At 35.0% G+C, this 14,179-nt stretch overlaps 1 protein-coding gene across 12 annotated transcripts in view; it reads right to left on the reverse strand.

Annotated features, from left to right (window-relative positions):
• KIAA0825 (KIAA0825 ortholog) overlaps positions 1-14,179 on the reverse strand; it is a 388,655-nt gene that overhangs the window by 360,724 nt on the left and 13,752 nt on the right. For 11 of the 12 annotated variants that reach the window (XM_054688522.1, XM_054688514.1, XM_054688515.1 and 8 more), the window contains exon 2: positions 10,629-10,775. The exons of the other annotated variant lie outside the window; for it this stretch is intronic. The gene's annotated coding sequence lies outside the window, so the exon portion shown is untranslated. The remainder of the gene's footprint in view (positions 1-10,628; positions 10,776-14,179) is intronic. 12 annotated transcript variants of the gene reach the window in all.

Genomic DNA, 14,179 nt, shown 5'->3' on the forward strand with positions numbered 1-14,179 from the left:
CCACATTATAAATTTATCCAATTAAAAATTAGCTCCAACAAGAGTATGTCTCCGGAAGTTTAAATATTTCAAAACACAATTATGTAATTTCACAATTAAATCTTGTACATCATTGGAGTGCCCATCACCTAATTTGCCTAGTTTCCCTTTTGATATGTGGATACATTTCAAGATCTTCCCATTTACAAGTGTTGTTTCAATTATTGCAATTCCCTAGAAGGGTTACATAACGGAATTTTTTTTGCCTCCTATTTGTTGTACTCTTTGATTAAAGATTTTTAATAGAATTGAAGAAACTGCAATAAAAATGTAGAGAATATTTTTATAAGCGTATTTAATACCAGGGTAAGATATTTAAACAAGCTAACAAAGTAATTCTTTACATAATTCTTTTCATAATCCTAAAATCCAAAGGGAAAAAGTGTATACCCCATACTTGTTATTTTTGCTTTTATTCAACATTAGTCTAATCAAAACAATTTATAGGCTGGCTATTTTATACTTTTTGACAACTATATCTTCTAGTATGATGGTAGATTAGCAGATTGCAATTAATTACCATGTGCATCACAACATATTCCAAATATTGTTATTTCCACAGGTTCTCAATTTATTAAAATATTTTATGACATTTTCTACCACAAGATAATTTTAATATCACCAAGACCAAATAATCTTATCATTTGTTGTAGCCTGTAATTCAATTTCAAGTGTTTTACCTTTTTTTTTTTTTAAAGATTTATTTATTTATGCATACAAGAGCTGGAGTACAGGCCAGAGGTGTTTGGTGTGAGGGGATTCACCAGAGACAGAGTGGATAACAGAACAGGCAGACTGACTGAAATACACTGCTGAGGGGAGCAGTGGGAGAGTCAGGAGAGGTCTGCTGCACCATGTGGGTAATTCACTGGCTGGCCAGGGATCGAACTAGTGATGCAGAGGCTGTGGATAGCTTCATAGGTTGCATCTTAACCCCTTGTGCCACCAGGGAGGCCCATGTTTTAACTCTTAAAGAATGAAATTCTAAGTGCTTAACTTTGATTCCATGAATTAGACAATACACTTGAACCAGTACTGTGACTGTTATTTTAATTATAAGCATCAATAATACTTATGAAAAACCGATCATTTAAGAGTTGATGATGTTGTTCTAAAGGAGTCAATATTTCTACAACTATTATTTCACTTTTCATACAAGCACAAGAAAACCTGAAACTGAAAATGAGAGAAATTAATCTAGGATAAAGTCACTTGATCTAAGTGAAAAGTCATGCTTCACATAGTGGCATATAAGATACATTATGGGGTTAATTATTAAAAGGTAGTAGATTCAGGCAAAGTCTTAAGACTATGCAGCAGATAATGACGCTTCTTCAGTATAGTCATATTATTTTGTTTTCATGAGGTCAGTGAAGTCATTACAGTAACTGCACGTGAATTACACATTAACTCTTTTCAGCAACTCAGAGGAAATTCTGTACTCACTACTTCCTGTGCACTACTGTGCTATTTTTTTAAAATCATTGTCACCAAAAGGGTTATTCCAAAATAAAAATGTTACCCAATAATAAAATAAATAAGAAGTTGTAGGTTTACATCATATTATACATGATAAAATGCTTGTAGTGACAGAATTTAAACTGCGGTCAGTCTATGGGAAGACTGAATAAAGGTTGGGAAAAAAGTAATCCTTGTGTCAGGGTTTTGGTTCCACACCAACTGGCTGGAGCATTAAATGGTCAGCAGAGGTGGAACAATTGAACAATTCTGCTACCACCATTACCCAATGCCTAAAAACTGGAGCTATATCTAATTGCTTATGCCAGAGTGCCTATTAGCTAGCACCCTTCATGCAATCCTTGGAAAAAGATGAATTACCTTATAAAGGATCTGGAAAAGAAAAATGGGTTCTTGCCAATTTAACCATATGTTAAAGTGAGAATTCTACTCATATTGGTATCTCATGTATGACAGAATGCCACAATGTAGAAGTACAAAGTGTAGTTCTAACTAAACCTATCTGGTTTATTAACATGCAACTATTAATACTTCATGCAAAATGAAAAATCTTAGACATAAGCTAAGTCAAATTTATTATATTGAGATATGTTGAGTATATCTCAACATAATACTGACACAAAAGCCATAAAATGGGACTACCCTAGTCAGATTGGATATATGATGTCAACATGTGCTCATTTAAATAACAACATATAGGGAGCGGTACGCCTGCCCGCAGCCTCTGCGATCCCGATCCCACATGGTGCGCAGACCTCTCCTGCAGCCCGCTGCTCCCCTCAGCAGTGTACTGTCTTCAATTCATGTGTTCTGACTGTACCCAGTGCATGTATAAACAAAAAACAAACAAACAAACAAATAAATAAATAAAACAAAAACATGCGACTATAAATAAAACAAATGTCATAAAAAAAAAAAAAAATAAATAACAACATATATAAGATGGAACTTATGTATCTCTAAAAAAATGCCAATCTAGTTCTCTATAGCATGACATGGGATGATTTCCAAAATACTATATCAGCTCATTAAAAAATAATTTGTATAAAAATGATCAATGATGTAAAGACATCTTTACAGACACATCACCCAAAGCAGTGATAGTGAAGGCAAAGATAAACAGCTGGGACTACATCAAATTAAAGAGCTTCTGCACAGCAAAAGAGATAATAACAAAAACAAAGAGAAACCCCACCGACTGGGAGAACATTTTTGCACACAACACTAATGATAAAGGACTGATCACAAAAATATGCAAAGAGCTGATGAGACTCAACAACAACAAAGAAAATAATCCAGTCAAAAAATGGGCAGAAGAGCTAAAAAGAAACATCTCTGAAGAGGAAATGCAAATGGCCAACAGGCATATGAAAAAATGTTCAACATCACTTGTAATCAGGGAAATGCAAATCAAAACTACCATGAGATACCATCTTACACCAGTGAGAATGGCACATATCAAAAAAACTAGCAACAACAAATGTTGGCGAGGATGTGGAGAAAAAGGAACTCTCCTGCACTGTTGGTGGGAGTGCAAACTGGTCCAACCACTATGGAGAGCTGTGTGGAGATTTCTGGACCTACTAAACATAGAGCTTCCATATGATCCAGCAATTCCACTCCTAGGTACTTACCCAAAGGACACAGAAACATCAATTCCAAAGAGCACCTGCACACCTATGTTTATAGCAGCACTATTTACAATAGTTAAGCTTTGGAAACAACCCAAATGCCCAAAAATAGATGACTGGATCAAGAAGATGTGGTACATATACACCATGGAATATTACTCAGCATTCAAAAAAAGATAAACACATGCAATTTGTAGCAAGATGGATGGAGCTGGAAGGGATCATGCTCAGCGAAATAAGCCAGAAAGAAAAAGAAAAATACCGGATGGTCTCACTCATAGCAGGAATCTAGACAACTTAAATAAGGGACCAGGAAAATGAATAACTATAAGAAAGTGAAAATCAAAATCAACAAAAAAACTATGCACCAGAGACACTCTATGGGGGGTGGGGGGGAGGGTAGGGATTGGTGTCAAAATAAGTGGGTTGCAATTGTATGGGGAATATAAAAATAAAATTTATTTAAAAAAAAAAAAGAAAAAAGTATTTGGAAAACAAAAAAAAATGATCAATAATGTAAAAAATAGGAAAAAAATGAAAAAAAATTGTGTGTGTGTATATATAGATAGCTAGTTAGCTAGCTAGATAGATATAGTGTAGTAATTTTAGAAAAAAAATCCTCCAAAGTCAGGAAGTATACTCTAGAAGCTATTAGTAGTATTAATCTGTGGGTGATAAAACTAAAAAACTAAAAAGGAACAGGGGAAAAGGGAATTTTTATAATCTATTTTTGTTTGAACTTTTTATGATGAGCATGTCTGACTTTTAACACAAGAGAAGCAAAAAAAAAGTATTACAAGTCATTAACTAATTTAATATTAACTAAGTGGTATAAGTGACAAATTATCTGGAAGTCCCACCCTGGGACGTTCCCTATGGGAAGACGGAGAGACGGAAGTCACACTGCCAAGGAAGACAAAATACTGCTACAAGTGGGACCAGTGATGGCCCAAAACCCATAGCCTCATAGGCCCCACAGGTGAGAACATTTAATCTCTCACTACATTTAGGTTCAAGAAAGAGCTCTCCAATTCTAGAAGTGATCCAATAACTAGTTAAAAGAAGACATAAGGAGACTAAATTAGACAATAGCTTGAGATATTCATTTGTTAATTCCACAACCTATCTTGGAGCTTCTTGTCTTGGAATTTCTCATGTCTAAATTCAAGTCATAGCTACCTGCTCCAAATTCATGAACCATAAGCATTGTGGGGAGGGGGTGTGTGCTAATTTAATGACGAGAACATCCCTGAAGCATAAATGGGATGGTTTGGTGGGGCTAGAACAGAAAAATTCATGGATGAAAACAGTGAAAGATCATATTAGAAATATGCTATTGCTAGATGGGTATGGTAAGGACTTTTTTCTTCCAGGAGGAAAATGTTTGGGCTTTACCCTATACCAAAACAGAGAGTGATGGAAAGTTCTTTTACTAAGACATCAAACATGATATTAAGATAGTTTGGTGTGGCCTTGGAGAATAGAGTAGGAAGATCAACTAGAAGGACAGTGATGAAAGCAACAGGAAGAGGATGACCATGAGAAAAAAGAAAGCTTTCAAAATGACTTTCCAGAGTATGAATAGATAACTTGGGCCAGTAAGGCAGAAAACTACAGCTGAGGGTGAACTAGGTAGATGTCCCAGACATCAATAAGCTTAGGATTTAGATTTAAGTCATCAGAAAACTCAGACAACACTATAAAAATTATAAATCATGTTAAGAGGTAGAAAATTGGTGGATATGTCATTAGGAACTAGTTTCTTCCACAACCCATGTAAGCATAAAAGCCAGGGTTTGTCTCTTCCTGGGCAATAAAAATCTGGGCAGGAAATGAACAGTTATGACAGCTGTAGCTAAGAAAAACATGAGGACATCATACAGTGGTGGGCATGTTTATTGTCAAAGGCTTGCATGGTCTTGCTGAAGGCAGCCACACACACCATGCAGTGCATGACCATATTAGTCTTTTCATCCAACCTAAGAGGTTGGATAAAAAGTGGTTGACTACTGGGCCTCCCCAGTGGCGTAGCGGTTGAGCGCTGGGTTGCGAAGCTGCCTGCAGCCTCTGCAGCGCCGGTTCGATCCCTGGCTGCTCCCCGGCCACCGGCGGAGGGTCCCACATGGCGCGCAGACCTCTCCTGCCGCCCGCTGCTCCCCTCAGCAGTGTACCTCGGTCCTTCTGCCTGCTCTGCTCCCCGCTCTGGCTCTGGTGAATTCTCTCACCCTCCTGCGCTTCTGACTGTACCCAGTGCATGTATAAACGCAACAAACAAACAAACAAATAAATACATAAATAAAAAGCATGCCTCTATAAAAAAAAAAAAAATTAAAAAAAAAAAAAAAAAAAAGTGGTTGACTACTAAGGTGGCCCATATGCTTTCCACTGATAGGTCAGGATAGCATGATGGGTCTAGAGTAAAGTGGATAAATTCTTACAAAGGAAATTCTGAAGTTATAATCTGGATGACAGAATGGTACTTTGTAAATAGATTTTAAAAACTTAGAAGAAAAATAGTGATAAGTTCAATTTTAGGCATGATGATTCTAAATGAATTATACAAATATAAATGTCCAGAATAGAGATAGAGGAAACATAAGGACAGATGATGAGAAAACATGGTACTCATAAAGTCACATAGAAGTTCAGGAAAAAAAGACTCACTCATTATTAACAGTTTGAACTATTGCCCCACCAGTTGAAAAATGCATATGTCATGTGTCTGTATGTCTGCATTTATCTTAAACAAAAACTTCGTGAAACATCACCTACCTTTTAACCCTTGATTTGATTTATTTTCTACCCTATTATTTTGTTTCCTCTGGTGTTTTTTGTTTTAAATGATGCCCACAGTCTCTAAAGTGAGTTCAGCACATGCAAAATGGCTTAGATTTTTAAATTAAAAAGAGACCTTTGTGAATTGACCATTTTGTAAAACCAATTGCAAAGATGTGACTGTTAAATCCAAAAGAGATATTCTTTGAGAAAGGGTAAAAAAGAAAAAAATATAGAAAATTAAAGTTGGTTTGGGGATAACCAACATGGGATAGGAGAAAGACCCAAAAAGAGAAAGTGGAATCAGAGGATTCAGAAAAAAAAAAATAGTATCAAAGAAGACAATTTTATGAAAATGAATGGTAGACAATACAAGTTTTCTTTGAATTTATGTATTTACCAATAACACAGTGTTTCTGTCTAGCCTATGGCTAACTGAATCAGAATTACATGATAAATTTAAGCAGAATTTAACAAAACTCATTTTTTTTGTTAAAAATTCAAATACGTAATCTTCTTCCCAGACCTGGCTTTGGGTACCAAAGTAGCAAACAAAAATTTCTCAGGGCATTCTTTTCACCAAGTATTTTTATTTTGGTGCCTTTCACATATTGGCTTTCAAAATGGTACTTTCCAGGTATATGCAATTTCACTTCATGCATTAGATGTATTCTTGAATGGCTATTATGTGAGCAATAGCACACCAAACCAATATTCCCCTAAACAGTACCATGGTTAATTTCAGAACTATGTTCACCCAGAAAGAAACAAACAAGTTTCTGGGGCATTCATCCTTTAAACAAACATTCTGTATCTGATTTTCCTGCATAATTTTACAAGTCATTGACCAAATGGGCTTACAACTCTCATTATCTTTATTCAGTTTAAAAGCATATATACTTAAAAATGTAATATAATGTTAAGAAATTTCATTTTCATTTTGAAGTGACTGTATTTGGACTTAACTGGCCAAGTTATGTAATAAGGTGACATTTAGCAAAACTCACAGGCAGGAAATTCCCTAGGAAGAGAGTTTTCAGAAAATATAAAACTGGAGTTTGTGATTTGGACTCTAATGGCAAATATATCCCTTTATATGGTAAGCTTTGCTAACATAAACATTTGTCAATTTTTTACTGTTTGATACCCAATAAGTACAAGACATGAATCTATTCTAAGATGGGACTCAGCTAACAGCAACAACAGCTACAGTAACTAACATTTATTCACTTATCTCACATCAGACCCTGTTGTAAATTCTTTAGATGGATTAAATCATTTCACTTCACAACAATCCTGTGAAGTAAGTACGATTTTAGACCTCATTTCCCAGATGATGAATTTGAGGTACAGAGAGTTGTATAACTTTCCTAAGGTCCCACAGCTAGAAATAGGAGCTGAGATTCAAACCCACGCAGCCTGTCTTTAGAGTCTGTCCTCAACAGCAGTGTGCTGTACTGTGATTGTAAAAAAAAAAAAAAAAAAAGTTTCAGATGTTGCAGTAGTACTGCTATAGAAAGAAAGACTTGTTTATGTTCTGGGATTTTTTTCCCCATTTTTTATATAACTGATTTCAAGCTAACTTAGGTTTACCTTGGATTCCTGATTAGGTTTAGTTATTAGACCTCAATATAATGTACTTTATATTTGATAGGAATACCCCAAAGAACGTAAAGATGGGAAGTCAGTATCTCATTAACACAAAAATAGAAATCTAATAGATTACTTAGTTCTGTGCCTAAAGGTAAGATAGCATAGTGGTTTGGAGCTGTGCTTCTCAAACTTTATGTACCAATAACCTGTAAATCTTGTTTAAAGTGCAGACTTTCAGTAGGTATGAGGTTGAGCCTGAGATTCTGCATTTCTAACACATTCCCCAGTGACCTGAGCCCACATTTTGAGTAGTAAGGGTTTGTGTCTGGAGTCACAATGCTTGAATTAAATCTCAGTTCCATTATCTACTAGTGTAACCTCCTTGTGTGCCTTTACCACATCTCTAAAACAGTGAGATCAATAAAAGGTTATTATGAGGATTATATGGGATAATCCATGGATAATACTGTGAACAGTTGCTGACATACAGAAAGCATTTAACAAATATTATCTCTTAGTATTATAGACAACTATTAAAAGCATATATTGTATCCTATTAGGATAAAAAAGCCATTTATGGAATTGACTGAGATAGCAGAACATTGAAGGACATTAAATATGTAAGTTAGATCAACCACCCAGCTTTATTAAATACATAAATCCGAAACTGCTCTAAATGAATTTACATGAAGATGGCTTGGCCTATAACATTTGAAGAGAATATTTTTTCCTCTACCAGAGAAGTTTTGTATATTGTAGGTGTGAATTCCAGTTCATTTATTTTAATGTCTTCTACTGAATTTAGAAACAGTCATTTGGTTTGAAATTTTTCATTTTTATCAAATAGAAATTAGGGCTAATATTAACAATAATAATGATTCAAAAATGTGGTCTAAGAAGGGAACTAAATGGATTATAATGATGTGCAAATCAATATGGAACGCAGCATAATTAATTACTTTTTGTTGTTGCAGACTAGGGCTTAGAAAGAATATTATTTATCAGAATTGTGGTAACTGAATAATGATATGAGATGGGAGGATCCAGTGGTTAGGAAAAGTAAAGTTTAGGACCAGATATAAAGATGTAATTTTATAGCATCTTTCCAAATGAAAACTATTAGAAATTTCTCAAATTCAAAACTGTTTGAAATATAAAGAACTGAACAGAGTATACTAGAAAAGAAAAATTAATGGTTTTCCACGCATAAATAAAATCAAGAAGGCTAAAATCTGGTTTTTCCATCAAGTAGGAGAGCTATGAAATGCTTTGGGTGGCCAGAATCTCTATGAGTCAGCAAGGAAAAAAATCAATAAATAACTTGCCTCTTTTCATTTTTTATTTTTCTAAAACAGATAATAGAAAAGATAATTGTTGGATAGGTTTTAATGTGCTTGTTTTCTAAATGAAATAAATAGATGATGCAGATCTGCCTTGTGTAGTCAGAATAGATAAGAATCAAGAGAAAAGGAGGAATTTCAGTGAAACTCTCCTCTTCTCTCTTTCCCTCTAGATTGGGATAAGGAATGCCTGGGCTGCTCCTTTAGTGTCCAGTGTGGTACTAGAATTTTAATTTTTAATACAAAACATGACATATCAGATCTTACTTTACACTGTACTTACTTTAATAAGTGTTACTTTAAAAAATAAGATTTTTAAAAATCTGCATAAAAGTGTGTTATATCAAGGACTGTCTTGTGGAAGTTTTTAAGGCGGGGTTTATGTACACTCAATACACCAAATAAGGATTCTTCAATCGAAATAATGATCTGATTTCACTTGTACTTTTAGTGACATTTTGGGAACTTTGATTTTTAACATCTATAAAGGTGATAATCAACAAGAGCAAATGATTACAAAATGAGGCACAAAAAGAACAGACTATGAAGAGAACTACACCAACATCACGTCTCGTTATTTGGGTTTACATTGGTCTGAATCAAATTCCTGAAAAACAAAAATTTACCAAAATGCCTGAGCTAATTTTCCCACTTATAGGGCAGGTACTAGTTGTCTCTCAACACCAGAGAAGCAAGGAATTTCACTTTAGTGTGATCTATTTATGCCTCTTGGATTTAGCATGTGCATTTTTTAATGACCCCAAACCAAAGGAAATGTAGAAACCAATTTGAAAAGTTGACTGAAAAGTTGACGTTAAGGTTGTGACACCAAGCAAAACAACAAGAGAATTTAAAGTTAAACTGACACACAATTCCCAAATCAGTCTGTTATACTCCTAATTTAAAAAACAGTTACTATGTGAAATAGTGATGGAATGTCAGCCTCTGCTTTGAAACTCCTGAATTTTGTCATTTGGTGTTTGTGTCACAACCTTAATATTATTTAAATATACTTTTTAATATATATTATTTAAAAAATATCTTTGAATTGAAGATACTCCAAAGCTTTGAAGAAACCAACCTCAAAGCACTGCAAGCCTAGAGTGCCACTTTTATTAGAAGTGGTGCATAAAACATTTGCTGTTGACAAATCTAATTCATTAAAAGGTGAGATGGATGCATTTTAAAATAACTGGTTGGCATCATTATCTGCAGCGCCTTTTATAAATTATTCCTCTTTTCCCTTTTGACTGAACTTGTCACAGTTTCCTTTCAGAGTCTGATTGTTATGTCTTATTGTCAATGCTTTCAACATGTTTAGATAAGTCATAAGTTAAATAAGCAATGGTACTTTATTTTCTAGAAATGAGAAAGGGTAGCAGAAATAGATTATTTCATTCAATTCATTGATTTTTAATGAAAGACAAGTGAAATCAGTTAGTGGAGTTTCATCTGACACAAAGGATTTAAAAATTAAACTATATTATTTGGGTAGAAGGGAGAATTTCAAAGAAAGGAACATAAAGAGAGATGCTAGCATGCCTGCTGCACTGTTGTGCTGAAGACTTAGTTTAAAATTGAATTGTGCTTCCCCTGACATCAAGATCAGGTACATCACAAGGCTGACAGCTGGCTGGCACACTAACTTCCTAAAAGAAAATGCTAACCGTATTTCACTGAGAAGCCAAAGGAATAGAATTACAGAAGCCTTCAAGAAAACTGTGTAGGCAGAGTACAAATTATTCAAAGTATGAAGACAAGCATTTCTTACCTAATTTTGTTTTAGAAGACCAAGAATGAGCTGGTCTTCTAATCCTAAGTAGGTGGATAATTATTTCCTCACAGTCTGTCCGTAGAAGACTCGCCCCTTTCTTTAGTTATTGCCAACAGAATATTTTCCAAAATACATAAAACATACCTAGAAAAACAATTAGACAAAGCTTTATAACAGCCACAGAGAAAGGAGGGCATAATCATAACATTTGGTGTCTCTATTAGTAGTGACAGTACTAGCATGAAGTTATGACATGTAGGCTTGAGCTAAACAATGCTGGAAATACAGAAAGAAACTGGAATTTTGAAGAAAAGCTTATTAACAAGAGGAGTGTTAAGACAATGATGATAGAAGTACCTAGGAAAATACATATTTAAAATATTCCTTTATTTTCACTGATCTTTTCATTTGTTTCTAAAGAAATGTAAATAAAATAGATTAAGGGATAGTTGCACCTTTATAAAATAAGTAATGCCTTTCAATACAATTACTTTTTTCCCATTAGTTACCAGTTGCCCCAGAACTGTTTATTAAAACCATCTTTTCCCTACTCTTCTGGGCTATCTTGTTAAAACAGATTTTGATTCAGCTGATCTGAGCTTGGGGCTGGACAGTCTGTATTTTTAACAAGCTCCCAAATAATATTACCAATACATCTGATCACTTTCTGTCAGTATACTTACCTTTTTTCTGGACCAAAATAAACTGCTATTATTGTTGGTTATTGGCCCTTTATTTTTTTATATAGCTTGAGAATCTTTGTCAAGTATTCTCCCCTCCCAACCAAAACAGACACTTAGGAATTTCACTGAGATTGCTTTGATCAAATTCAGCACCTGCAAAGTGGTGAGTTTTCCAAGCCATGTGTACTGTATATTATTTCACTTATTGAAGTCTTACTGTCACACAATAGTGCTTTATTATTTTCCCCATGGGGGTTTTATACATCTCTTGTTATGGCTGATGTATTCCTATGTATTTCATATTTTGAATGTTATTGTAAATAACATCTTTTTTGTGAAAACGTTTTCATTTTTTGTTTACATGTGAATGTATTCTATAATTTTTGTATATTGATGTATTTATCCAGGACACTTGTTAAACTCTTTAGTTTTACTATATGCACAAATAAAATTTTACTTCTTCATGCCAAAGTCTATACTTTATACTTAATATTATCTTGCCTTACAAAAGAAAAAGAAAAAAAGTCAAGCAATAAATGTGTTATTTAGTAGAAAAGACTTTTTTTTTCTATCATTAGTCAAACTGATCTCTTGGTTAGACCTAGGTCAACTAGAACACTGATATGCAGAAGGTTCCAAAATTTTTATATTTACTGCATGCCCCCAAACTTCTTGTCTTCCTCTGGTGTCTGATACACAAGGGCTTAAATGTAAATTTCCATTAGCCATTCTGACTTTAAATATCTATTTCACCTGAAACATACAAAATCCCTCATAAACAACTTGGCTACTCTGGAAAATGAATTAGGACAACAGTGAAAACGGAGGAATTATAGCAGGGGAAATGGTTTGGTTCCATCTAAGAACTAAAGTGAAGACGCCAGTGCTAGGAAGCCATTACAGAGCTACAATCCCTCACCTACACTCCATGGTTGAAATCACAAGATTTCTTGAAAAACCCATGATAACTGAAATTTTTTTCTTGATGACAATGTCAGCCTGCTCTAGGGTGAACTGCCCTTCTTGAGAGTTTTCAGTCAATCAGTTTGACTAGAGGGAAAAAAATTAACACTTATTGTTTAACACATCACTACCAAAGTTGTTAACTTGGTTACCTGCTGGAAAGGCTAGATGGTGGAAGAGAGGATGTGCTAGATGGTGGAGGATAGGAAAGGGTAAAGACAGTGTAGGAGGAATTAATTAAAATAATAAACATGAAGTATGAAATAGAGCAATATAGAAAATGTTTAAGAAAAGGAATAAAAATAAGATCCAAGCGAACATGTACACATTAACATTGCAACCGTTTAAAAATGTGTAAACAAAATTTTTGGTTTTAAAGATCAGTCAACATGTATTTTTCCCCTTTTCCTTCCAGAGATTCCCTTAAAAAGATAATGAAGGTGCGTGTTGGGGAGTGGGGGGTAAGAATTTGTAAACCCACAAAAATGAAGAGATTGCGGAGGCATCACTACAAATTTATATAAGCCAGATGAAAGAGCATTCATGGGAAAACAGAGTGGGAAAAGTCAGACGTTAGAATGTGTGCATAGTTCTGCAATGAAAGGAATGACCTGACATCCTTGGAAGAATTGTGAAGAAGTGAGGCTAAAATATACATTCAAATGAAGCTTTGTCCAAAAAACAAGGAATCTCCTTCCCCTACTTTTTTTGTACAAGCAACTACTTTATTTATTTCTTGTCATACATAGGAAGTACCTGACTGTGAGCAAACGGAAAAAAATAAGTAAGTGGGAGAAGAGCTGTTTTCGACACTGAATTAAATGTCTAGAAAACTAGGGAAGGGAGTATGCCCCAAACAAAAGTCAGCCTCATTCCAGCCACTAGTTGACTTATAGCACACTCATGGTTCCTGATGTGCTTATTCTAAAGCAAACTGTACCAGTCCAATCAGTGCCATCCAAATACAGTTTTCAGGAACTTTTAATTTATTTTTAAATATGCATATACAGCCAAAGACCGCTGAGTAGTCTTCAAATATTTGAAGAAAATATTTTTTTCTCACAACTGAGACTTGTTTAAAAAAAAGATATCAGGGCCTCCCCTGGTGGCGCAGCGGTTGAGCGCTGGGTTGTGAAGCTGCCCGCAGCCTCTGCAGCACCGGTTCAATCCCCAGCCACCAGCGAGGGTCCCACATGGCGCGCAGACCTCTCCTGCCGCCCGCTGCTCCCCTCAGCAGTGTGTTTCAGTAAATCTGCCTGCTCTGCTCTCCCCTCTGGCTCTGGTGAATTCTCTCACCCTTCTGCACTTCTGACTGTACCCAATGCTTGTATAAACAAACAAACAAATAAATAAATAAATCTTTAAAAAAAAAAAAAGATATCAAATAATAGAACATGTAAATTTTCCATCATTCTAAGAGAGTACAGAAAAAAAATACATACATAAAGCAAGACTAGAAGCAGGGAAGCAGGACTTCTACCTATGACTAAGTATGATCAGCAAACACTTCTAAAAAACAAACTACAAAGCTATACAAAATTGACAAATACAATGACTTCAGTGCTTTAGAAATTGAAAAAGGAATATAACAATTTGAGAAGTGTTTATATTTGAAAAATTGCTAGTGTTCAGGTAAGAACACTATGATCCTGTGGTATTCTGGTCTGAAGGTACTCTTATCACCATAAATCACAATTCAGTGAACAGCGTTTCCTCTAAGATGGGATATATCATTAGGGCTGAAAATGTTTCTGTGTCTCTGCTGTGGTCCACGGGGGTCACTTGAGCTTGAGCGGTGGGTGATACCCAAGACCAGAGGTGTTTCAGTGCAAGCAATCTTAGAAGCGGCAAACAGAGAAAGTATAGAGCTTGTTAGTTCAAGGTCATGGTCATAAGTGAGGC

This window comes from Talpa occidentalis, unplaced genomic scaffold (assembly GCF_014898055.3).
Source record: "Talpa occidentalis isolate TD23 unplaced genomic scaffold, MPIMG_talOcc4v2.1 talOcc4.6, whole genome shotgun sequence".
Classification (NCBI taxonomy): domain Eukaryota; kingdom Metazoa; phylum Chordata; class Mammalia; order Eulipotyphla; family Talpidae; genus Talpa; species Talpa occidentalis.